Below are 24,386 nucleotides of genomic sequence, written 5' to 3'. Positions count from 1 at the left end.
GAACCCATCCCCTCTACCACAAAGCCAGCCATGAAACCTACAATCATCACTCTAACCTCCCGCCATCTTTCTGTACATGAGCTGGCCATAAAGAAATTCACTGACCGGCCCGGTGCGGTGGCTCAAGCCTATAATCCTAGCACTTTGGGAGGCCGAGACGGGCAGATCAGGAGGTCAGGAGATCAAGACCATCCTGGCTAGCACGGTGAAACTCCGTCTCTACTGAAAAATACAAAAAAACCAGCCGGGCGTGGTGGCGGCGCCTGTAGTCCCAGCTACTCGGGAGGCTGAGGCAGGAGAATGGCGGGAACTCGGGAGGCGGAGCTTGCAGTGAGCGGAGATCCGGCCACTGCACTCCAGCCTCGGCGACAGCGAAACTCCGTCTCAAAAAAAAAAAAAAAAGAAATTCACTGACCTATCTTGTTTGTTAGTAGGTCCTAAGACCCTCATTTATAAAGGATATTCTAAAACATCATAAATGTCCTGACACATACCTAAAAGATTTTAAAAACTCTGCACAGATAGGCCAAGAAGAATCTGGACAGGCCCTGCTGAACATTCCCCCTCATTCTATTACCATTGGGTCATAACTTTTTTGTCCAATCCCATTTATACACAGCTGTATGTTCTTCATTAAAACTAAGCATAAAAATACATAGTTTTCACTGGTCCTCTCGGTCTTCATGCCTGAAGGCTCCCACGTCACCTAAAACTTTGATTAAATCAATTTGTTATGTTTTCTTTCGCTAACCTGTCTTTTGAATAGCAGCGTCAGCCATGATCTTTACGATGAGTAAGAAAAGGTATCACACCTTTCTGCACCTACACCTTCTTCAGCATTTTGCTTATAATTGCTTGTTGTAATCAATCCAAAAAATTTGCTTGCTTTGCCGAAAATTAAAATTTAAATATAGAAGACAGGCAAGGTGTCAGAGAACCTAATGGGCCTCCAAAATTTGTATTAGTAAATACATTTATGTTACCTACCATACTAATTGTAGAAACAGCTATGTATTCCATGATAGCAATTTGCTTAATCATTAATTTCAATATAGCCTAAAGATTATCTGGTATTCTTTTAATTAAATATTTTTGTTTTAAATATAATTAACTTATGTTCTAGTGCTAAAGACAACAGGTTTCTCACTCTCACCTTTTACTGGCCTTGGAGTTTAGATTGAATTCAGCAGATAGCTAAGTGATGTACTTGAAATCACAGGGACAAGTCAAAAAGAAACGTTTTTTGTTACAGGAGTAAATTTCAAATGTCCCACCACAAAAAGTTTGGTGATTGATATGTTAATTAACTTAATTTAATCATTCCACATTACATAACTATATATCTGTGTGTATAGCAAAACATTACATTGTACCCAATAAATATATACAATTATTATTTACCAATAAAAAATAATTAAAAAGAAGAAAGGTCTTAATCAATGATGTGCTAAAGCTTAATACTCATTTTCAGTTAAAAAAACAGATAATAGAAATTTAAATGTTTTTATTTTATATAATGTTTAAAAAGGTTGTCATTAGAAGCATAAAAATTGCCTAAACTTGGTAATAATAATCCACAGTGGCATGTTTTATTATTTTATTGTTTATAAAATATAGTGTTAATAAAGCTCAAGATATTTGGATTACCAGTGCTGCTAATTTTAGAGATACAAATGGTGATATGCACCTATAAAGAAGTAAGCCTGGTCAAGGTGTGATAGTAGCAAATTGTTGACCTGCGGGGATTGCACACACTTTACCATTGAGGGTGTAAATGTTATAAACAGCAAAACTTAGCTGTGAGTTTCACAAGTACAATATTTGTTTTCAGGGTCACAAAGTTGGTGGGAAACTATATTTGTATTGTGTGTTCCTAACCTACACCAACCCTTGGGCAAATTGTTATCATAATCATATTTGAGATGTGGTATAAATTAATATAGATTTAAGCAATATATAGAAATCCATGGATTTATTTGTTCAATAAATAAATGAAAGTAATATATTTTACTCATTAGTGTTAAGAGACAATATTCTAAATATTAATTCACATAAAGATATAGAAATAAACATGTATTGGATATTTTATTTAACGCAAGGTGGAGGTAGATGTTATAATTGGTTCAAAGAAGAATCTAAATAAAAGGCACATTTATAGAGCACAAGTATTAAAATGGTGTATAAATGGAGGCGAAAATTAGCCTCTTCTCCAACTGAGGAAGGATGGCTTTTGAACCTGTACTGGGCAGGGCAGAATTTTCATGTCTATAGACAAGAATTCTTTGGTATTGCTAAAAGTTTTCTACAGTAATTTGCAGAGTTATAGAGTAATTCCTATAATTAGAACAAACTGCAGGACTGACCTCTAGACATCCCTTTTCAGAGTTGTAGAATAACTCATAGAATCAGATAAACTGCAGGGGTGTCCCATAGACAATGTGCTACTACTGTAGCACAGTTGTTTTTTCCTGCAATACTAGATTTTGGATAATTTAACATGTAATTTAAAGACAACTGTGATACTTCAGAAATAAAATGAACTCTGCTGTCAAATGGAAGCCAGTATTGCTTTCATTTGTATCCTTTTTCAATATTTGTTCAAATCTTGTTTTTTGCCATCTAGTATCTGCGTGGAGTCATCAGTCACCTACCGGCTCTGTAGCTCAGTTTCCTTATTTGTAAAACAAATAAAACAAATGCATGTAATGCAAGTATTTTAGGAGGAGGAGCAAGGGACTAAATGGCACAACATGGAAAATACCCTAAATGAATATTATAAAAGTTTGCTACATCATTCTTACAATAAATATTCAAGTTAGATATTGTTACGATTCTTAAAGTTCTTTGCTCAAAGTTGCATGCCCATATCACACCTACAACTGACTCTTTAGTGATTTCTTAGGGCTGTATTTAGTATTCCACATTTTGCATGTCAGCAAACCCATTTTATTCTCTCTGAAACTGGATCCCTTCTAACATTGTTAATGTCTAACAATTCCTCTTGCTCAGGGGGTTGTCTCAGGCGTAGTTGCCAATGATTGCATGTGCCCAAATCTGGTCATTGTCGTTCACATTGTCGACAAATCAATTAAATTATGTGATTTATTTAAATTAGTTATGTTGAAGTGTATGTTGAAGTAATTTGTTATTGAAATTGCCTTTAAAATAGTATGTTATGCTTTACAGTGAAATAAAAAAAAATCTCACTGTATTCAGAAAATTTCAGAAACAAAAAATAATATATTCATTTTTAGAGGATTTATTAAAATTGTTTAGTCTAAAAGAGTTTTCCATGTATAAAATAAAAATTTAAAGCTATGAGGAAATCTTTCTTCATATTTTATGGGACACATTTTCTTTCTTAGTAAACATAAATGATAGTCCCTAATTACAATTGACAGTGTCCTAGATCCATTGAATTACAGCATACTAATTTATTCAATTTTCAAAATAACACTGATAGATAGGTAGCTTTTATCACATTATGCACATGAGAAACCTGGAATTCAGAAAATACTTAAATTTCAAAATCCTTACAACCAATCTAGTGCCCTTTCTGCTACCCTACCAATAATACTCAGAACACTTTCATTCTATAAAGATTTTGCTCACAGCCTTAAGTAAACACATAATCTTTGAAGCAGCAATTTCTTGATCCATTATTTGATTCTTTAGAGATATGGCAGCTCAATTATGCTCACAAGGAGGTGTTGAATTAAAACAAGTAAAATGTGACTTGTTTTAAACCAATCATATAGGGAATACATTTATTTTTCTTTGTAAATACATGGTGCTGTGTTATTTCAGAAGATAGTAAATGTTTTGTTCTATGTGTGATATTTGCTTTATAGCTGTTGTCACTTTTATGTGATAAGTCAGATGTATCAAATATATTACACTAATGTTCCATTATACATTCTGGAGAGCATGTGATAATAAAGGTCTTACATAAACTCTGATTAGGCAATCACCCACATATTGATCTCTTCCAAGAAATAGTCCTTCCTCTCTAAGGAAATATCTCCATATCAAGTTACATTTATACGGGCGTGTGTGTGTGTGTGTGTATTGCATAACTCACAGTTATTACATATCTGGAAAACTACTTAATCACATTACTTATCAAGAAACTACTAAAAAAGACGAACAATAGTTAATGTCTACAGGGTAGTAAATTAGAGAAATGTAGCTCCATAAAATGTATTTCCTTAGGAATTGTGGCAGATAAAGGTCATTACAATGAATCTTTTGATTCCCTCAAGAAAAGGTGAAGTTCTTAGGGATGCTTAGAAAGGAAAACGGCAAATAATGAGAGACACAGTATTAAGAAAACATCTATTTACATCCATGCTTTTTTTTCTGGTTATACATAAAAGGTTATTTTTTCTTTTTCCCCATTACTTAAGAATTTAAGTTGCAGACTATGTGAATAGGAATGAGAAAGCTTTATGATATCTCCCAGAAAACGTCACTTCCTTTCATAGAATGCGACAATAATGAATTTCACCTGAGCCTGTATTTCTGGAAAACAAGAATAGTTAGGAAATCCCAAATTTTCCTAAGGCCCTATCTCTCCACCTCTTTCGTGTTCCAGAATGGCTTGCTGCAAAGAACCATTCATCCCATATGACTTAGAATACACTCAACCTCCATTGCCTACTCTTCCCCTCCTCAAAACTCACAGATGACTCCTTTAAAGTTTTCCTGTGATGAGAGCAAACACAGTCAGCCCTTTTCCCTTCTCCTAAACCTGATGATAAGGTCAAGCACAGACCCTTCAACTTTTCATTATTTGTCTCATGCTTGATCAGTTGAGATTAGGACTCGTTGTCCTAACTAGACACAGAGATAAACATTGAAACTAACTAGACACAGAGATAAACATTGAAACTAACTAGACACAGAGATAAACATTTCCTCTTCAGCTGATAGAGTGAGATGATTTTCCTCATTGTCAAACAATCTCAACTCAAAATTACCTTCCTATAACTTGTCTTCTCCTTCCCAGAAAAATCTAAAGCAAAACGACTCTGCAAACTCTTGCTGACCTTCAGATCTAGGGCCCCCTTCCTACTGCAGTAGGCCAAACAAAATCAATTGTATTACTTGTTTGGCTTTAGTCTTTCACAAATGTATAGTTAATTTGATTTAATTTTGTCATGGAAGTAAATGTACAACAGTGAGAACATTTAAACAACATACAGCCATATCCAAAAAATAATGCATTTGATACTATTGTTGTTAATTTACTTGTTTTTATGTACTATCATATATCATTATGTATGTTAATAGCTGTAAAACTGTTTTGACATACCTATTGCTTTCTTTTGCATAAAAAAACCCCTCTTTTGTTTCACAAACGTGTTAATCTTCTCTAGAATGTACAAAAATCCTACTGAGCATGAAGATTTTTATAAACTATAGAAAATATGATCACTTCACAAGGACTAGGGAATCTAGCTATGAAGAACATAAAATAGAAAGAAAAATGAGAACACATGATATGACTTAAGGCATCTTTTCACATAACCAATTTAATTATAATTTTTCTTTTGAGTTTTCTAGATTTCTTGTTAAGAAAATATTCACATTTGAAAAATGTACATGTTATCTCCTAGATTTTCTTCTAGTTTTTAATGACTTGATTCCTTAACTTTTTTACACTTAATTTTCTAATCCATCTTGAGTATTTTTTTGTGTGATGCATAGGAGTGGTACATCTTTACTTTTTTTTCTTGAGTTATAGTTTTGAACAATTTATAAAATGTCATATTTACCTTCCACTACATTAGTATACATGTTTTTGTCATGTATTTCACACTTGCATACAGTTGAATCTATTTATAAATTACCCATTTTGTCCAGATATCCACTTGCCTATTTATTTACATCTATGCCAAAATATAGTACTTTACAGTCTATTTTCGTTTCAGGTAAATTGAATTCTCTAATTACCACACATTTTTTTTTAAATTCTGCATTTATTATTTTCTTGTGGACTGTAGAATGCACAAGACAGTTCCATCAGACTTACAGGATCTCCAACACCCAACTCAAACTTTCCTAGTCTTTTTGAGGATAAAGAGAAACAATGAAGAGGTCTGAGTCTCATTGTCCCTCTCCACCCCCTTTTTTTTTCTCACAACCGGCAGGTGTCCTCTGGCTCGAGATCTCAGGGGAGAGAAAGTTCCGAGTGAGGTTTAATGAGGTAAGAGTACACAAGAGAGGTATTTTGTGAAACATTTCCATCTGTTACTCTGGAAATATATACAGCTTATGAAACATTTTGCAGGAGGTTGTGCCTCTCAAGTCCATAGAGTATGGATATAATATGAGTAATGTTATAGCCAGGGCCACCTAACAGTGTGCATTTTGTATTTATGATCTCTGCACCTTAGCAAATGTTATTTATCTATTTACACAGAGATCCACTTAAAAAAGGGCTTCTACAGGATCACCTGAATTCTTTCTTTCCCCTAGAAAGAAAGTGAATGGATTCCATAAAAAGAAACAAACAAAAACAAACAAACAAAAAACAAGACCACAGTAGAAAACTAAACAATCAATTTAGATGTGTAATTCACAGAAGTACAAATATGGAATCCAGATGTAAAAAGTAATTCAACAACCCAATACAATATCTACATATGTGTGTACATATTTTATATATGTATATATTACAACATATAGAGAGAATGTAGTATATATATAATGTATATACATACACACACATATAGATATATTCACACACATATATGTTATTTCAGTAAGTATACCTTTTACAATGATAGTATTAGGAAGATAGGAAGTGGAACAGTGATTACAGATAGATCACTACCAGTCTAATAACCCTCCTAATATTGAGGTAAATGTCAATGTGAGTACATTTTAAGAAGTAAAAATTCCTTTGCCAAATTATAATAGTGAGAGAAATCTAACACTGCTGATTCTGTCTTGCTTCTCACCTCACCAGCTAACTGCCCTCTGGATAAACCAACCTAACTGTGAGAGGAATTTAGTTTCTACTTCAACCTTAAAGTGAGAATGATAATAGTCTCTTCCCAAAACTATCCCTTCTCGTTTAGGGACCAAAACCATCTTTGTAAAACTAATAAGAGGCTACATGGTTTGAATTTCAGGAGGGGCCTGAATTCTACTAAGACCTATGCATAGTTAAGTGATAACCAGCCGTTATTCCCTACCTTGCTTACATCTCAGGAGTCATATAGCCAGAAGTCACAAGATTTGAAATGTTCTCATTATGCCTATAGATAACACTACCATTGTAGAACCTAAGATTGGTCTTTTGAGATGTTTTTCAAACTTTTGCATTCTGGCAACCAACCGACTCCACCTGAACTCATGACTCCTTATTCAACCAGTCCTGTAACCCCCACCCAGAGCCTAACTCAGTGCATAAAGATAGTTGTGACATTCTTATGATTTTATCCCCAACCAATCAGCAGCACCCATTTTCTAGCCCCCTGCCTGCCAAATTATCCTTTACAAGCCTTAGCCTCTGAGCTTTTGGAGAAGTGGATTTGAGAAATATCTCTCATCCTTCCACTTGGCCACCTTGTGATAATTCAGCCCTTTCTCTGCTGCAAAACCACTGTTACAGTGTTTTGACTTTTCTGTGCAGCAGGCAAGATGAACCCATTGGAATATAATACAGGAAACCATAAAAGGAAAAATAATAATTGTGGGTTTTACTACCTAGTCAGGATTAATATTTTATACAATATTTTGAAAACTTTTTTTTCTCATCAGCTAAGCAAATCTTTTCCAAGACTATTGCAGGCAATTGCAAAATGACTATTTTAAAAATGGATTAGAATTTAAAATATTACAAATGTTTTCAATTCCAGGTTAAACTGTTTTGCTTTCTTTCATTCATTCAATCAAGATCCTAATTGTAAAACTGTGACAAACAATCCCATAAGTGGGCTCAGATTTTCTAGGGAATTAAAGTGTTGTGGACGCGAAAAGAAAGTAGTTGGAGGCAGTTGCCACATATTCTGGTAAAAGACTATGAAAAACTAGTTATTTCACCAAGTCATTAGTTTTGAAGATCTCTGGCCTATCCTAATGAATGGACATGCTCCCTCTAAATAACCTGAATTGAATTGAAAGATTCTGGGAAAAAAATCATCCCTGTATGGCTCTTTCTCCTTCAATGCTAGTAAATGTTAGAAAATAGTATGAATTAGCAAAATAAACCATCAGCTAAATAGCCCACGAAGTTGACAGCAACCCAGCACTTTGGGAGGCCAAGGTGGGTAGATTGCATGAGCTTAGGAGTTCGAGACCAGCCTGGGCAACATAGTGAAATCCTGCCTCTATAGAAAAAAATAAATAAATAAATAAAAATAACTCACTGTACATGGTAGTGTGTGCCTGTAGTCCCAACTACACAGGAGGCTGAGTGGGGTGGGTGGATTGCTTGAGCCTGTGGGGTGGACGTTGCAGTGAGCTGAGATCGCATTGTTGCACTCCATACTAGGTAAGAGTCAGTTCCTGTCTCAAAAAATAAATAAATAAATAAATAAATAAATAAATAAATAAACGAAAAAATTCATAGCAAAAGAGGTATGCAATGTGGGCAATATCTTTGTAAGACATTGTGTGGGTGGATCTGTTTGTGTATGAATAGTCTGCATGCATTCAATAGGAAGCATTTATAACTGGAGATTCAATTAATGACAATAGTAACTAGAAGTTCCTCATATAATTTGAACTTAAAATACTTTTGTGTGATTTTGAATACTGATTCTATTTGATGTTATTTTGCATATTGGTTTTAATTTGAAAAGGAGAACTTTTACTTGTGAATTTAGCTGTTTTACATAGCAATTATGTAATTTAGTGGTGAGTGTATCATCCAATACTAAGTGGAAGACACAAGGTCCTGTGTTGTTATGCCACTCCAGGAAGACATAACAAATATAATAAGGTGAGAACACGTCTATGTTTTGTGATATACACTAAAAAAAGTCCCTTTAAATTGATCGTTCAGCCAATATTCTGTGGTGCCTACTCATTAATGTTCTTTTCTTAGATCGTCCAGCGGTCTTTCCATGACACAATTTAATTTCTGGAAGAAGCTACAAACTTTGAAAATAAGAAGATAGGCAGTAAAAATGTTATCTTAAAAAATAAGAAAACATTGAAAATAAATTATAAAGACATGAAATCAAAACTAATTTTTGAAGGAGTTGAAATAGTTTTATATCTTGTCCTCAGAGTTTTAAGATCAGGCAGTCTCAATGTACAAATCAGAAGTCCTGACATGATCAATAGAGCAATTTATGTTAAAAAAAATTCTTTAATCTGTTTCTTTTTTTTTTTTCCTACACATTTCTGGGATGCCTCTTGATTTAATGTATCACAGCAAAACACATCGACTATGACTATACTCTGACAGTGTGTGAGTCTAATTTGGCAATCTGAAACTGTGTTCTAGCTCACGATTTTATTTTAAATATATATTTAAAATATTATTGCATTAGCTCATTGACTTTTTCTGTGTTTCAGTTATATGTGTCTTTGAAACTATCCTTGCTAGCATAAGAGGTAAAACAAGGGGTTCAATTTAAAAATAAAAGCAGCTATTTATTTGAATAAGGAAAGGGACTGTAGAAGAATCTCATGATTTGGAGCAAAAGTTCTAACTTCTTTCAAGTGGACTTGAGAAAAGTCACTTATCTGTGTTATTTTATTTTTCTACTCACAGCTTTGTTTTAAAGAGGTAACTAAGTGTATGTGTATACAACTAGTCTGCTTTTGACAGCAGTATTGCAGAGTATCTATCACTTTCTACTTATTCTTTTTCTCAGTAATGCTTGCTTTAATTGCATCCACAAACTACCAGCTGCTGCAAACACGACTTCTGTGAACAGCCTCATCCATGCCCTCTTATGAACCCAAGTGAAACCTCACAGGTTTCCCTCAGTTGGGTCATTGCGCATGTCAATGTTTAATTTGAATAAGGACTACCGGATACTCTCAAAATGACTGCATAAGTTCTAATTTCCAGCACCTGTCATAGTCTACACTTCCACTTTCATTCTACACTAAGGTACATAAATATATGCCAGGCCTTCACTAATTTCTTAGCATTTACTTTATGTCTCATGATATTTCTTCTGTGGAAAAGAGAAAAATCAGTCTTTTATAATTACACCATCACTTGTTAGCTTTACTAATATGTGTGTGTGTGTGTATTTCACTTAATATTTTTATTTTTTTTATATATATATATGTACACACACACATACATATATTTCACTAATGACCACTGATCATGCAGTATTAATGTTTAATCTCATAATGCAGGAATACATAAACATGTAAGCAGTTATAGCTTCAGGGCTTACTCTCAAAAAGCAGGTGAAATGTTTAATGGAATGATACTACTATTTAATGTTGTGATTTGGGGCAGGTTACTTAACTTCCCCAAACCTCTTTTTTTCCCTATTATTAAAGAGGTGCCAATTTCATAGAGAGAGACCAGACTAGCTGGAATTTCCTAGGCCTAAGCCTAGCTGGGAAGGTGACCGCATCCCCCTTTAAACACAGGGCTTGCAACTTAGCCCACACCCGACCAATCAGAGAGCTCACTAAAATGCTAATTAGGCCAGGAGGTAAAGAAATAGCCAATCATCTATTGCCTGAAAGCACAGCGGGAGGGACAGGGATCAGGATATAAACACAGGCATTCAAGCTGGCAACAGCAACCTGCTTTGGGTCCACTGCCCTTATGCGGGAGTTCTGTCTTCACTCTATTTCACTCTATTAAATCTTGCAACTGCACTCTTCTGGTCTGTATTTTGTTAAGGCTCGAGCTGAGTTTTTGCTGGCCATCCACCACTGCTGTTTGCCGCCATCGCAGACCCACCGCTGCTGACTTCCATCCCTCCGGATCCAGCAGGGTGTCCGCTGTGCCCCTGAACCAGCGAGAAGCCCATTGCCACTCCCAGTCGGGCTAAAGGCTTGCCATTGTTCCTGCACAGCTAAGTGCCTGGATTCATCCTAATCAAGCTGAACACTAGTCACTGGGTTCCACGGTTCTCTTGCGTGACCCACGGCTTCTAAGAGAGCTATAACACTCACCGCATGGCCCAAGAGTCCATTCCTTTAAATCTGTGAGGCCAAGAACCCCAGGTCAGAGAACACGAGGCTTGTCACCATCTTGGAAGTGGCCCACCACCATCTTGAGAGCTCTGGGAGCAAGAACCCCCCGGTAACATTTTGGCGACCACAAAGGGACCTCCAAAAGCGGTGAGTAATATTGGACCACTTTCGCTTGCTATTCTGTCCTGTCCTTCCTTAGAATTGGAGGAAAACACTGGGCACATGTTGGCCAGTTAAAAACGATTAGGATGGCCACCGGACTTAAGACTCAGGTGTGAGGCTCTCTGGAGAAGGGCTTTCTAACAGTCCCCGGCTCTTCTGGGTTGGGGACACTGGTCTGCCTGGAGCCACCTTCAACTTCCAATTTTCTTGGGGAAGCCGAGGGCCGGCTAGAGGCAGAAAGCTATCGTCCCGAACTCCCGGCAGTAGCCGGTTGAGATCATGGCGCAGCCAGAAGGCTCTACACCACAGTCGGTAAGCCCCTACCTTTCCTTCTGACCCATACCTCCTGGGTCCCGACCACCACTTCCTTGAAAGTGTAGCCCCAAACTTCTCCTTACCTCTGGATCTACTTCCTCTGGTCCTGGTCTCCTAGGTACTAGTGGTTCAGACTTTCATTTCCTCTAGCAAGTTGTATCTCCAAAGGGATCTAAGGAAGCTCTAGGCTGCGTCCTTAGGCATCTAGGCTGCAAACCCAGGGAATCTTAGCCCTGGTGTCCCTCCCAAGTTAGGTATACAGCTCTCAAAATGGGCAGTTATGTGGGACCCATTCCCTACCACACTTGCCAGGGTCCCAAGTTTGTAGTGGCTAAGAGAGAGAGAGACAGGAAGAGAGAGAGAGAGAAAGAGAGACAGGGAGTGAGAGAGATGGGGGGGGAGGGGGGAAAGAGACGGGGTGAGAGAGACGGGGAGAGAGAGAGACAAAGAGGGAGTCAAAGAGAAAAAGAAAGAAAAGGATAAAAAAAAAAAAGTGTGTCCTGGCCGGGCGCGGTGGCTCAAGCCTGTAATCCCAGCACTTTGGGAGGCCAAGACAGGCAGATCACGAGGTCAGGAGATCGAGACCATCCTGGCTAACACGGTGAAACCCTGTTTCTGCTAAAAAAATACAAAAAACTAGCCAGGCGAGGTGGTGGGCGCCTGTAGTCCCAGCTACTCGGGAGGCTGAGGCAGGAGAATGGCGGGAACCCAGGAGGTGGAGCTTACAGTGAACCGAGATCCGGCCACTGCAGTCCAGCCTGGGTGACAGAGCAAGACTCCGTCTCAAAAAAAAAAAAAAAAAAAAGTGTGTCCTATTCCTTTAAAAGCCAGGGTAAATTTCAAACCTGTAATTGATAATTAAAGGTCTTCTCTGTGACCCTATAACACTCCAATACCACTTTGTTGTCAGTGTAAATAAGGGCGTAGCCCAAAAGCACAACCCATAGATTTCCTATCAAAAATCCTTAACCCAGTAACCCGCGGATGGGCCAAATGCATTCAGTCAGTAGTGGCAACTGCTTTGCTAAAGGTAGAAAAGTAACTTTAGAGGAAACTTCATTGTGAGCACACCTCACCAGTTCAGAATTATTCCAAGTCAAAAAAAGAAAAGGTAGCTTACTAACTCAAATCTTAAAGTATGGGGCTATTCTGTTAAAAAAAAAGGTAATGTAACTCCAAGCACTGATAATTCCCTTAACCCACAGATTTCCTAACAGGGGATTTAAATCTTAATTACCATACAAAGGTCTGACCAGACCTAGGAGGAACTCCCTTCAGGACAGGACGATAGATGGTTGCTCCCAGGTAATTGAGGGAAAAAAAAAAAACCCAATGGGCATTCAGTAATTAATATGGAGACTCTTGTGGAAGCAGGGTTAGAAAACTTGCCTAATAATTGGTCTCCTCAAACATGCGAGCTGTTTGCACTCAGCCAAGCCTTAAAGTACTTACAGAATCAAAAGACTATCTTAATCCTGACTTAATAGGTTAGCTACACCCTCTCTGAAATGAATTTGCATAAGAACTGTTGTTTATAGGAATGCATCTTGATGGGGCAGCTGGGTTGTTATGAAATACTCAGGAACCCAGTCTAGGTCTAGGGCTCACCCCTGAACGCACAGGCAATATTGGGCATGCTGGTAAAGGACCACTAGAATCCAGCAGCCCAGACTCCTTTCTTTGTGGTCAAGAAAGGCGGGAAAACAGGTGCGGGACTGCTACCTCGGTGAGCGTAAGTAATCCGGGAAGCAGAGGTCCACGGGTGGTTACGCACCCTGGAAAGGAATAAGCATTAGGACCCTAGAGGACGCTCTATGACTAATGTTCATCGGAAAATGATTAGGGATGCTGGCATCCCTATTTTCTTTTTTCAGATGGGAAATGTTCCCCCCAAGGCAAAAATGCCCCTAGGATGTATTCTGGAGAATTCGGACCAATTTGACCCTCAGACGCTAAGAAAGAAATGACTTATATTCTTCTGCAGTACCACCTGGCCACAATATCCTCTTCAAGGGGGAGAAACCTGGCCTCCTGCGGGAAGTATGAATTACAACAGCATCTTACAGCTAGACCTCTTCTGTAGAAAAGAAGGCAAATGGAGTGAAGTGCCACATGTACAAACTTTCTTTTCATTAAGAGACAACTTGCAATTCTGCAAAAAGTGTGATTTATGCCCTACAGGAAGCCCTCAGAGCCTACCTCCCTACCCCAGCACCCCCCTGACTCCTTCCCCAACTAATAAGGACCCCCCTTCAACCCATTCAGTCCAAAAGGAGATAGACAAAGGGATAAACAATGAACCAGAGAGTGCCAATATTCCCCGATTATGCCCCCTCCAGGCAGTGGGAGGAGGACAATTCGGCCCAGCCAGAGTGCATGCACCGTTTTCTCTCTCAGACTTAAAGCAAATTAAAATAGACCTAGGTAAATTCTTGGATAAGCCTGATGGCTATATTGATGTTTTACAAGGGTTAGGATAATCCTTTGATCTGACATGGAGCGATATAATGTTACTGCTAAATGAGACACTAGCCCCAAATGAGAGAAATGCCACCATAACTGCAGGCCCAGAGTATGCCGATCTCTGGTATCTCAGTCAGGTCAGTGATAGGATGTCAACAGAGAAAAGAGAAGGATTCCCCACAGGCCAGCAGGCCGTTCCCAGTGTAGACCCTCACTGGGACACAGAATCAGAACATGGAGATTGGTGCCACAGACATGTTTTAACTTGCATGCTAGGAGGACTAAGGAAAACTAGGAAGAAGCCTATGAATTATTCAATGATGTCCACTATAACACAGGGAAAGGAAGAAAATCCTACTGCCTTTCTGGAGAGACTAAGGGAGGCACTGAGGAAGCATATCTCCCTGTTACCTGCCGCTATTAAAGGCCAGCTAATTCTAAAGGATGAGTGTATCACTCAGTCAGCTGCAGACATTAGGAGAAAACTTCTAAAGTCTGCCTTAGGCCCAGAGCAAAACTTAGAAACCCTATTGAACTTTGCAACCTCGGTTTTTTATAATAGAGATCAGGAGGAGCAGGTGGAATGGGACAAATGGGATTTAAAAAAAAAAAAAGGCCACTGCTTTAGTCATGGCCCTCAGGCAAGCAAACTTTGGAGGCCCTGGAAAAAGGAAAAGCTGGACAAATCGAATGCCTAATAGGGCTTGCTTCCAGTGTGGTCTACAAGGTCACTTTAAAAAAGATTGTCCAACTATAAACTGCCCCCTCGTCCATGCCTCTTATGTCAAGGGAATCACTTTAAGGCCCAATGCCCCAGGGGACGAAGGTCCTCTGAGTCAGAAGCCACTAACCAGATGATCCAGCAGCAGGACTGAGGGTGCCCATGGCAAGCGCCAGCCCATGCCATCACCCTCACAGAGCCCCAGATATGCTTGACCATTGATGGCCAGGAGGTTAACTGTCTCCTGGACACTGGCACAGCCTTTCAGTCTTACTCTCCTGTCCCAGACAACTGTCCTCCAGATGTGTCACTATCCGAGGGGTGCTAGGACAGCCAGTCACTAGATACTTCTCCCAGTCGTTAAGTTGTGACTGGGGAGCTTTACTCTTCACATGCTTTTCTAATTATGCCTGAAAGCCCCACTCCCTTGTTAGGGAGAGACATTCTAGCAAAAGCAGGGGCCGTTATACACCTGACCATAGGAGAAGGAACACTCGTTTGTTGTCCCCTGCTTGAGGAAGGAATTAATCCTGATGTCTGGGCAACAGAAGGACAATATGGATGAGCAAAAATTGTCCATTCTGTTCAAATTAAACTAAAGGATTCCGCCTCCTTTCCCTATCGAAGGCAGTAACCCCTCAGACCCGAGGCCCAACAAGGACTCCAAAGGATTGTTAAGGACCTAAAAGCCCAAGGCCTGGTAAAACCATGAATAGTCCCTGCAATACTCCAATTTTAGGAGTACAGAAACCCAACAGATAGTGGAGTTCAGTGCAAGATCTCAGGATTATCAATGAGGCTGTTGTTCCTCTATACCCAGCTGTACCTAGGCCTTATTCTCTGCTTTCCCAAATCCCAGAGGAAGCAGAGTGGCTTACAGTTCTGGACCTTACGGATGCCTTTTTCTGCATCCCTGTACATGCTGACTCTCAATTCTTGTTTGGCTTTGAAGATCCTTCAAACCCAATGTCTCAACTCACCTGAACTGTTTTACCCCAAGGGTTCAGGAATAGCCCCCATCTGTTTGTTCAGGCGTTAGCCCAAGACTTGAGCCAATTCTCACACCTGGACACTCTTGTGCTTTGGTACATGGATTATTTACTTTTAGCCACCCGTTCAGAACCTTGTGCCATCAAGCCACCCAAGCGCTCTTAAATTTCCTTGCCACCTATGGCTACAGGTTTCCAAACCAAAGGCTCAGCTCTTCTCACAGCAGGTTAAATACTTAGGGCTAAAATTATCCAAAGGCACCAGGGCCCTCAGTGAGGAACGTATCCAGCCTATACTGCCTTGTCCTCATCCCCAAACCCTAAAGCAACTAGGAGGGTTCCTTGATTTCTGCCGCATATGGATTCCCAGGTACGGTGAAATAGCCAGACCATATATATACTAATTAAGGAAACTCAGAAAGCCAGTATCCATTTAGTAAGATGGACAGCTGAGGCAGAAGTAGCTTTCCAGGCCCTGAAGAAGGCCCTAACCCAAGCCCCACTGTTAAGCTTGCCAACGGGGCAAGACTTTTCTTTTTATGTCACAGAAAAAAACAGGAATAGCTCTAGGAGTCCTTACACAGGTCCGAGGGACGAGCTTGCAACCCGTGGCATACGTGAGTAAAGAAATTGTAGTGGCAAAGGGTTGGCCTCGTTGTTTACAGGTAGTGGCGGCAGTAGCAGTGTTAGTACCTGAAGCTGTTAAAACAACACAGGGAAGAGATCGCTTCCTGTCCTGTCCAGGGGAAGAGATATATCCTGTGTGGATATCTCATGATGTAAATGGCATACTCACTGCTAAGGGAGACTTGTGGCTGTCAGACAACTGTTCACTTAAATATCAGGCTTTATTTCTTGAAGGGCCAGTGCTGCAACTGCGCACTTGTGCAACTCTCAACCCAGCCACATTTCTTACAGACAATGAAGAAAAGATAGAACATACCTGTCAACTAGTAATTGCTCAAACCTATGCCACTCGAGGGGACATTTTAGAGGTTCCCTCGACTGATCCCGACCTCAACTTGTACACTGATGGAAGTTCCTTTGTAGAAAAAGAACTACGAAAACGGGGTATGCAGTGGTCAGTGATAATGGAATACTTGAAAGTAATCCCCTCACTCCAGGAACTAGTGCTCAGCTGGCAGAACTAATAGCCCTCACTCGGGTACTAGAATTAGGAAAAGTTAAAAGGGTAAATATATATACAGACTCTAAGTATGCTTACTTAGTCCTCCATGCCCATGCAGCAATATGGAGAGAAAGGGAATTCCTAACTTCTGAGGGAACACCTATCAAACATCAGGAAGCCATTAGGAAATTATTATTGGCTGTATAGAAACCAAAAGAGGTGGCAGTCTTACACTGCCGTGGTCATCAGAAAGGAAAGGGAAATAGAAAGGAACCGCCAAGCAGATATTGAAGCTAAAAGAGCCACAAGGCAGGAACCTCCATTAGAAATGCTTATAGAAGGACCCCTGGTATGGGGTAATCCCCTCCGGGAAACCAAGCCCCAGTACTGAGCAGGAGAAATAGAATGGGGAACCTCACGAGGACATAATTTTCTCCCCTCAGGATGGCTAGCCACTGAAGAAGGGAAAATACTTTTGCCTGCAGCTAATCAATGGAAATTACTTAAAACCCTTCACCAAACCTTTCACTTAGACATTGATAGCACCTATCAGATGGCCAAATCATTATTTACTGGACCAGGCCTTTTCAAAACTATCAAGCAGATAGTCTGGGCCTATGAAGTGTGCCAAAGAAAGAATCCCCTGCCTTATCGACAAGCTCCTTTAGGAGAACAAAGAACAGGCATTACCCAGGAGAAGACTGGCAACTAGATTTTACCCACATGCCCAAATCTCAGGGATTTCAGTATCTACTAGTCTGGGTAGATACCTTCACTGGTTGGGCAGAGGCCTTCCCCTGTACGACAGAAAAGGCCCAAGAGGTAATAAAGGCACTAGTTTATGAAATAGTTCCCAGATTCGGACTTCCACAAGGCTTAGAGAGTGACAATGTCCGTGCTTTCAAGGCTACAGTAACCCAGGGAATATCCCAGGCGTTAGGTATACAATATCACTTACACTGCGCCTGGAGGCCGCAGTCCTCAGGAAAAGTTGAGAAAATGAATGAAACACTCAAACGACATCTGAAAAAGCTAACCCAGGAAACCCACCTTGCATGGCCTGCTCTGTTGCCTATAGCCTTACTAAGAATCCGAAACTCTCCCCAAAAAGAAGAACTTAGCCCATACGAAATGCTGTATGGATGGCCCTTCCTAACCAATGACCTTGTGCTTGACTGAGAGACGGCCAACCTAGTTGCAGACATCACCTCCTTAGCCAAATATCAACAAGTTCTTAAAACATTACAAGGAGCCTATCCCTAAGAAGAGGGAAAGAAACTATTCCACCCTGGCGACATGGTATTAGTCAAGTCCTTTCCCTGCAATTCCCCACCCCTAGATACATCCTGGGAAGGACCCTACCCAGTCATTTTATCTACTCCAACTGCGGTTAAAGTGGTTGAAGTGGAGTCTTGGATACATCACACTCGAGTCAAACCCTGGATACTGCCAAAGGAACCCAAAAATCCAGAAGACAATGCTAGCTATTCCTGTGAATCTCTAGAGGATCTGCACCTGCTCTTCAAACAACAACCAGGAAGAAAGTAACTAAAATTGTAAACCCCCATGGCCCTCCCTTATCGTATTTTTCTCTTGACTGTTATCTTACCCCATTTCAGTCTCACTGCACCCCCTCCATGCTGCTGTGTGACCAGTAGCTCCCCTTACCAAGAGTTTCTATGGAGAATGCGGCATCCCGGAAATATTGACACCCCATCGTATAGGAGTTTATCTAATGGAAACCCTACCTTCGCTGCCCACACACATATGCCCCGCAACTGCTATAACTCTGCCACTCTTTGCATGCATGCAAATACTCATTATTAGACAGGAAAAATGATTAATCCTAGTCATCCTGGAGGACTTGGAACCACTGTCTGTTGGACTTACTACACCCATACCGATATGTCTGATAGGGGTGGACTTCAAGATCAGGCAAGAGAAAACCACGTAAAGGAAGTAATCTCCCAACTGACCAGGGTACATAGCAACCCTAGCCCCTACAAAGGGCTAGATCTCTCAAAACTACATGAAACCCTCTGTACCCATACTCAACAAATGGTTCTTCAAATGGAGCCCCAGATGCAGTCCATGACTAAGATCTACCACGGACCCCTGGACCAGCCTGCTAGCCCATGCTCAGATGTTATGACATCGAAGGCACCCCTCCTGAGGAAATCTCAACTGCACAACCCCTACTATGCCCCAATTCAGCAGGAAGCAGTTAGAGTGGTCGTTGGCCAACCTCCCCAACAGAACTTGGGTTTTCCTGTTGACACAGGGGACTGAGAGACCGGACTAGCTGGAATTTCTAGGCTGACTAAGGTTGCGACTTCCACTCATAGAGGAAGGGCTACCTTCTTCTTTTTGGAGCTAAACAGGGTCTTTTTCATCCTTTTTTAAAGTAGTCTAGATGACACAAGACCAGTAATTACACACATTTGCACATGAATTTAATTCATGGCAGACACACTTATTTCCTGTTGTGTAACCTTTTTTTTTTTTTTTTTAAATAACTGCATCTTATTCCATGCCGACTGCTATTGATAGTGGCACAAGCATTAAATTTTAGGGTTATATGCTTGGAGACCTCTCTTTCTTCTGTCCTAGCTATTACTTTATTTGTGTCGCCTAGAAAAGGACCAGTCCTTAATTTTATCTTAAAAACTGTGATCATGGGAGGCTTAAAATGGGTCATAACATGCATCAGGTTGGTTATTTCCTGGGCTACATACCTTGGATAGAACAGCATTATACAAACAAGTTTCTTTTAGAGTCTTGATACGCTTATAATAACTATAAAATAATAGAACTGTAGCAATCTTTTGTCCTACCTCAGTGACTTGACGTATATACTGGGAACAGCCCTCAGTCTGAGGAGGGTCAGTTGAAGTCTTTACAAGTCCAAATTTTAAGGAAAATGAGTCCCCTGATGAGTTTCCTCATGGTTTGGCTGTGCATGGACCAGTCAGCTTCCAGGTGAGACTGGAGGAGGGCTTGTCATCTTCTTCAGAGTCAGTTTGCAGGGATTGGGGAGGCTGTTCCCATCCACGTACAGCTCGCAGTCTACTGATGTTTAAGGATGGTCTCAGAGGTTGGGTCCACTAGAATAAATTGAGTCCAATACTTCTACACAGTTATGTTTAACTGGGCTCTCAGATACCAGGAGCAAAGTGGCGGGTTTAGGGTGTCGCAAAACTTCGATGATTATGCAGGGATTTTCACAGAGCAAGCTTTGGTATCCGGTTAGTTTAGCATTCATTAGCTAATGGTATCCTTTGGTATTTATTAAAATTATCACAGCATGGAGGGACTTTATGTTTAGGTTTTGCCTAAGAGTTAGCTTATCTGCTTGTGCTAACAGGGCCATTGCTGTCAGGGCCCTTGGACATGGGGGCCAGCCTTTGGAAACCCCATCTAGTTGTTTTGAGAGATAGGCCACTAAGGGCCCTACAGTCTGGGTTAAAACTCCAACTGCTATTTTTACTCTTTCTGACACATAGAGTGTAAAGAGTTTTGCCAGGTCAAGTAGCCTCAGGACTGGGTCCAACATGAGCTTTTCTTTCTAACTTATGAAAAACTCGTTGCTGTTGGTTGTAATAGATGTAGTTTATTTAATCTACATTTTCTTTGACTGTCATCTACCAAAATGTTGACTTAAATCCTGTAACTATTTGATTTCAAGCTTTAAATTGATCTGGTATTCCTTGTGGGGCTCCAATTGCATCTAAATGGATGTGAGAGTTGAAAGACCTAAAAGGGGCTTCTCTCACTTTACGATGTCTTATTATTTTTATTTTTATTTTTTTCTTCCTCTGGTTGACGAAATGCCAGGGTGAAAGGGATAGCCAAATGGACTAAAGCACAAGTGCCACTCTAGTTATTTGGCAGCGTGTCTAGTAAAGGTCCATCACAATACCACCACACATCTGCTCAGGGATGAACAAGGGCTGACTGATTGATAAGCTCTTGAAAATTCTTAAGCTCACTACATCCCTTCAGGTCTTCAAAGAATGCTGTCTCCTCCCTGCCATGAGAAACACGAAGTGAACTTACAGTTGGGAGACAGAAGCTGGATGGCCCTCAGGGGCTGACCCTCAGGGACTTTGGGATATAGCAGAGAGAGCTTGGCATGACTTATTACTCCAGGCTGTAGAATCCTGGAAAAGAGCTACCATGCAGCCCATGCTGGTTGACTGGAGGACCACCTTAGTGGAAGGGGGACAATCAGGGCCTCTGGCCTGCCATGTGCACAAGCATAACACTTGCTTTTGTTTAACGTGCAGATGGAATATTTGATCCATTTTAACCAGGCATTTACATCTTGGCATGCTGTCTTAATTGACAAAGTTTGTTTTAAGTCTTTAACTTCTATGATCCTCTAGTAAAATGAATGTTTTATTTAGCACCTATCTTTGTTAGTTTTTAGACCAAAGAAAGCTAAACACCATTTTATATTTAATAATGCTTCTTGTATGATTTTTATACCAGATAAGCTAAAATATACCTTTATATTAGTGTGTTATTAATATTAAACTTAATTTTAATAAAACCTTGTAGATATATTTAATTTTTCATGTTTGACCATAAGGTAAGATTTTATAGACTCTTTTTAACCTTTCATAATTTTTGTTAAAGAGCAGGTTGATGCTTTAAGGAAAAACTTGTTGCGTTTTTACTTTAATGTCCAGTTCCCAGAAAAACTGGATGATACCTTTTTAACTTTAGCTAATATGTTTACACACAGAATTTTCTTTATAATTAACATTTTAAAACTTGCTTAAACTTTCAAAACAATAATTTTTTTTAACCTTTTAATGTAGGTAAAACTCCACATTCTTATGCCTCCTTATAATCTTTTTACAAAAGATATATTTTACTTTTCTTATACACCTTGCACATAAACTGTTTTTTCAACAGTACTCAGGAGGCCTTATTACTTTTACATTATACAACATTTTTTGTATAAAATTTTTTGTAATTTTTTTCATGACTTTCGCAGATAATTTTTTGACATGTCTTAATTTTCTGACTTATTATAAACATTTTTTTCTTTAAACAACCAGTTAATTTATTTCAGGACAAGAATTTACCATATAACATTCTTTTTATATAAATTCTGCCGACCCCCTTTTTTTCCTTTTCTTGAAATGTTTTAACATAGTTCCTAGTGGGGTGGGCTTATTTGTGCCTGACCTATGCTTTTTTGAGACAAAACACTACGCTCACACCACACGCACACCACAAAACAAATAACAGGTAAAAAGGGCGCACACACACACTTCTACAGTTTCCATCAAACCAAAATCAAAACAAAATCAGAGTATCCAGAAATCCAAGCCAGGTCAAAATCAAAACCAAAGTATCGAGCAATCTAAGTCAAGTCAAAAGCAAAAACCAAAGTGCAGGTACAGGCACACCGTGGGTGATCAGGCCACGCTTCCACTCAAATGGAGTGGGCACGTTCTCAAGACCGGTCCTGTCAAGCAATTCAAACCAAGTCAAAAGCAAAACCAACACCAAAGTGCTAATAAAGGCACGCCGTGGGTGATCAGGCCACACTTCCACTCAAATGGAGTGGGCAAGTTCCAAAGACTAGTCTTACCAAGTTTCAGATGTCCGGACTCCAAGTGCCAGTTTCTTCCCAGTGTTCAGCCACTGTGTTAATCCTCCACTGGGGGCCCACGACGCGCTGCTCTGATGAGGCGTTCCACCAGGGCAATTGCCTACCCGGGAGCTCTCTCAGGCTGGCTGGAGTCCCCCCAGGGATGCTCCACAGGGCGGGCCTAAGCTGCCGAAGGGGCTGCCTAGGCCGTCTGTCAGTCACCTCACTGCCGGGTCAGGGAACCAAGAAGTGTAGCAGAAGGAGCTGCAGACAAAACCTCTCGGACACCGAGTTGTAGAAGGAAGGGCTTTATTCAGCTGGGAGCATCGGCAAGCTACTGCATTAAAATCTGAGCTCCCCGGGTGCACAATTTCTGTTCCTTTTAAGGGCTCATAACACTAAAGATTTCATATGCAAGGGTCGTGATTAATTGAGCAATCTAGGGGACACATGACAGGGGTTTCATGCACTGATAGAGAGAAACAGAACAGGGCAGGGAGTTTTACAGTGTTCTTCTACACAATGTCTGGAATCTATGAATAACATCGGTTTCTAAGTTATGAGGTGATTTTTAACTACTGGGTTTAGGCCAGGCAGGCCCAGGCCTGGTTTTGGATCTGGTGCTGTGCTGCCTGTCTTTGGTTTTACTTCCTTGTTTTTTCCTTAAAACAGCTATTGAGTATAAAACAATATGAGAGGGTCTCTCTCTTTCCTCACAACCACTCATAGACTGCTAAAGTGTTCAAACTGTGTTCAAATAAGGCAAAGGCCAACCTGTAACCAATCCAGCTATTTCTGTACCTCACTTCCGATTTCTGTATGTCACTTCCCTTTTTTTTATCTATAAATTTATTCTGACTAGGAGGCATCCCTGGAGTCTCTCAAATCTGGTGTGATTCTGGGGGCTGCCCAATATATGAATCATTCATTGCTCAGTTAAACTCCTTTAAATTTAATTTAGCTGAAGGTTTTCTTTTAACAGATCTAACTGTGTTTTTGTAGCCATTAGCCAAACCTTTTTTTATCTCATCTCTCCACTACCCTTCTCAGCCTCTGGCAACCATCATTCTATTCTCTATCTCTCCGAAGCTTGTTACCTGGAGGCTACATCTCCATGATAAAACCTTGATCTCCACAACCCCTTATCACCAAGATATTTCTTTCTACTAATACTAAGTCTTTAGATAATAACTCTTTCAACAAAGTGCTAATCAGAACATTTGAATTTGCCTATAACCTGGTAACTGCTGCTTCCAATTGTGCAGACTTTCCAGTCTGAACTAATGGACATCTAACAAGTATTGATTGATGTCTTATGTCTCCCTGAAATATATAAAATACTAAACTGTATTCTGACCACGGGTGCATATTCTCAGGATCTCCAGAGGGCTGTGTCAGGGGTCATTGGTCACTCATATTTGGTTCAGAAAATTTCTCAAATATTTTACCAAGTTCAACTATTTATGTCAACACATATCTTTGCTATTGTATTTCTTCAATATATTGATTTCCTTTCTATATATATCCAGCAGTGGGATTGCTCAACCGTATGGTAGCTCTAAAGGAACCTCCTTGCTGTTCTCAATAATGGTTGCACTAATTTACAATCCCGCCAACAGTGTGTGAGGGTTCCTCTTTCCCTACATCCTCACCAACATTGTTATGGCTTGTCTTTTGAATAAAAGCCATTTTGAATGAGATAAGATGACATGCCATAGTTTTGATGTAATTTTCTTTCGATATATCTGTCTCTCACTTCATAAAAGAAAAGCATAATGTCCTACATGGGACATTTTACAATGGTCCTTTCATCTCTAGGAATAAAACCTTCTGAATGAATACAAAAAAGGGCTGAATCTATTGTGAATA

The 24,386-nt window shown here is 39.9% G+C and overlaps 1 long non-coding RNA gene across 1 annotated transcript in view; it reads left to right on the top strand.

Moving 5' to 3' along the window:
* Nucleotides 1–10,689: 10,689 nt before the first annotated feature.
* LOC135968300 (uncharacterized) overlaps nucleotides 10,690–24,386 on the top strand; it is a 77,398-nt gene continuing 63,701 nt past the window's right edge. The window contains exon 1 of the long non-coding RNA XR_010582972.2: nucleotides 10,690–11,280. This is a non-coding gene — a long non-coding RNA (uncharacterized lncRNA). The remainder of the gene's footprint in view (nucleotides 11,281–24,386) is intronic.

Source organism: Macaca fascicularis, chromosome 18 (assembly GCF_037993035.2).
Source record: "Macaca fascicularis isolate 582-1 chromosome 18, T2T-MFA8v1.1".
In the NCBI taxonomy this organism is placed as follows: Eukaryota; Metazoa; Chordata; class Mammalia; order Primates; family Cercopithecidae; genus Macaca; species Macaca fascicularis.
Note: the sequence above shows the minus strand (reverse complement) of the source record. Positions and strands in the feature narration are given on the sequence as shown.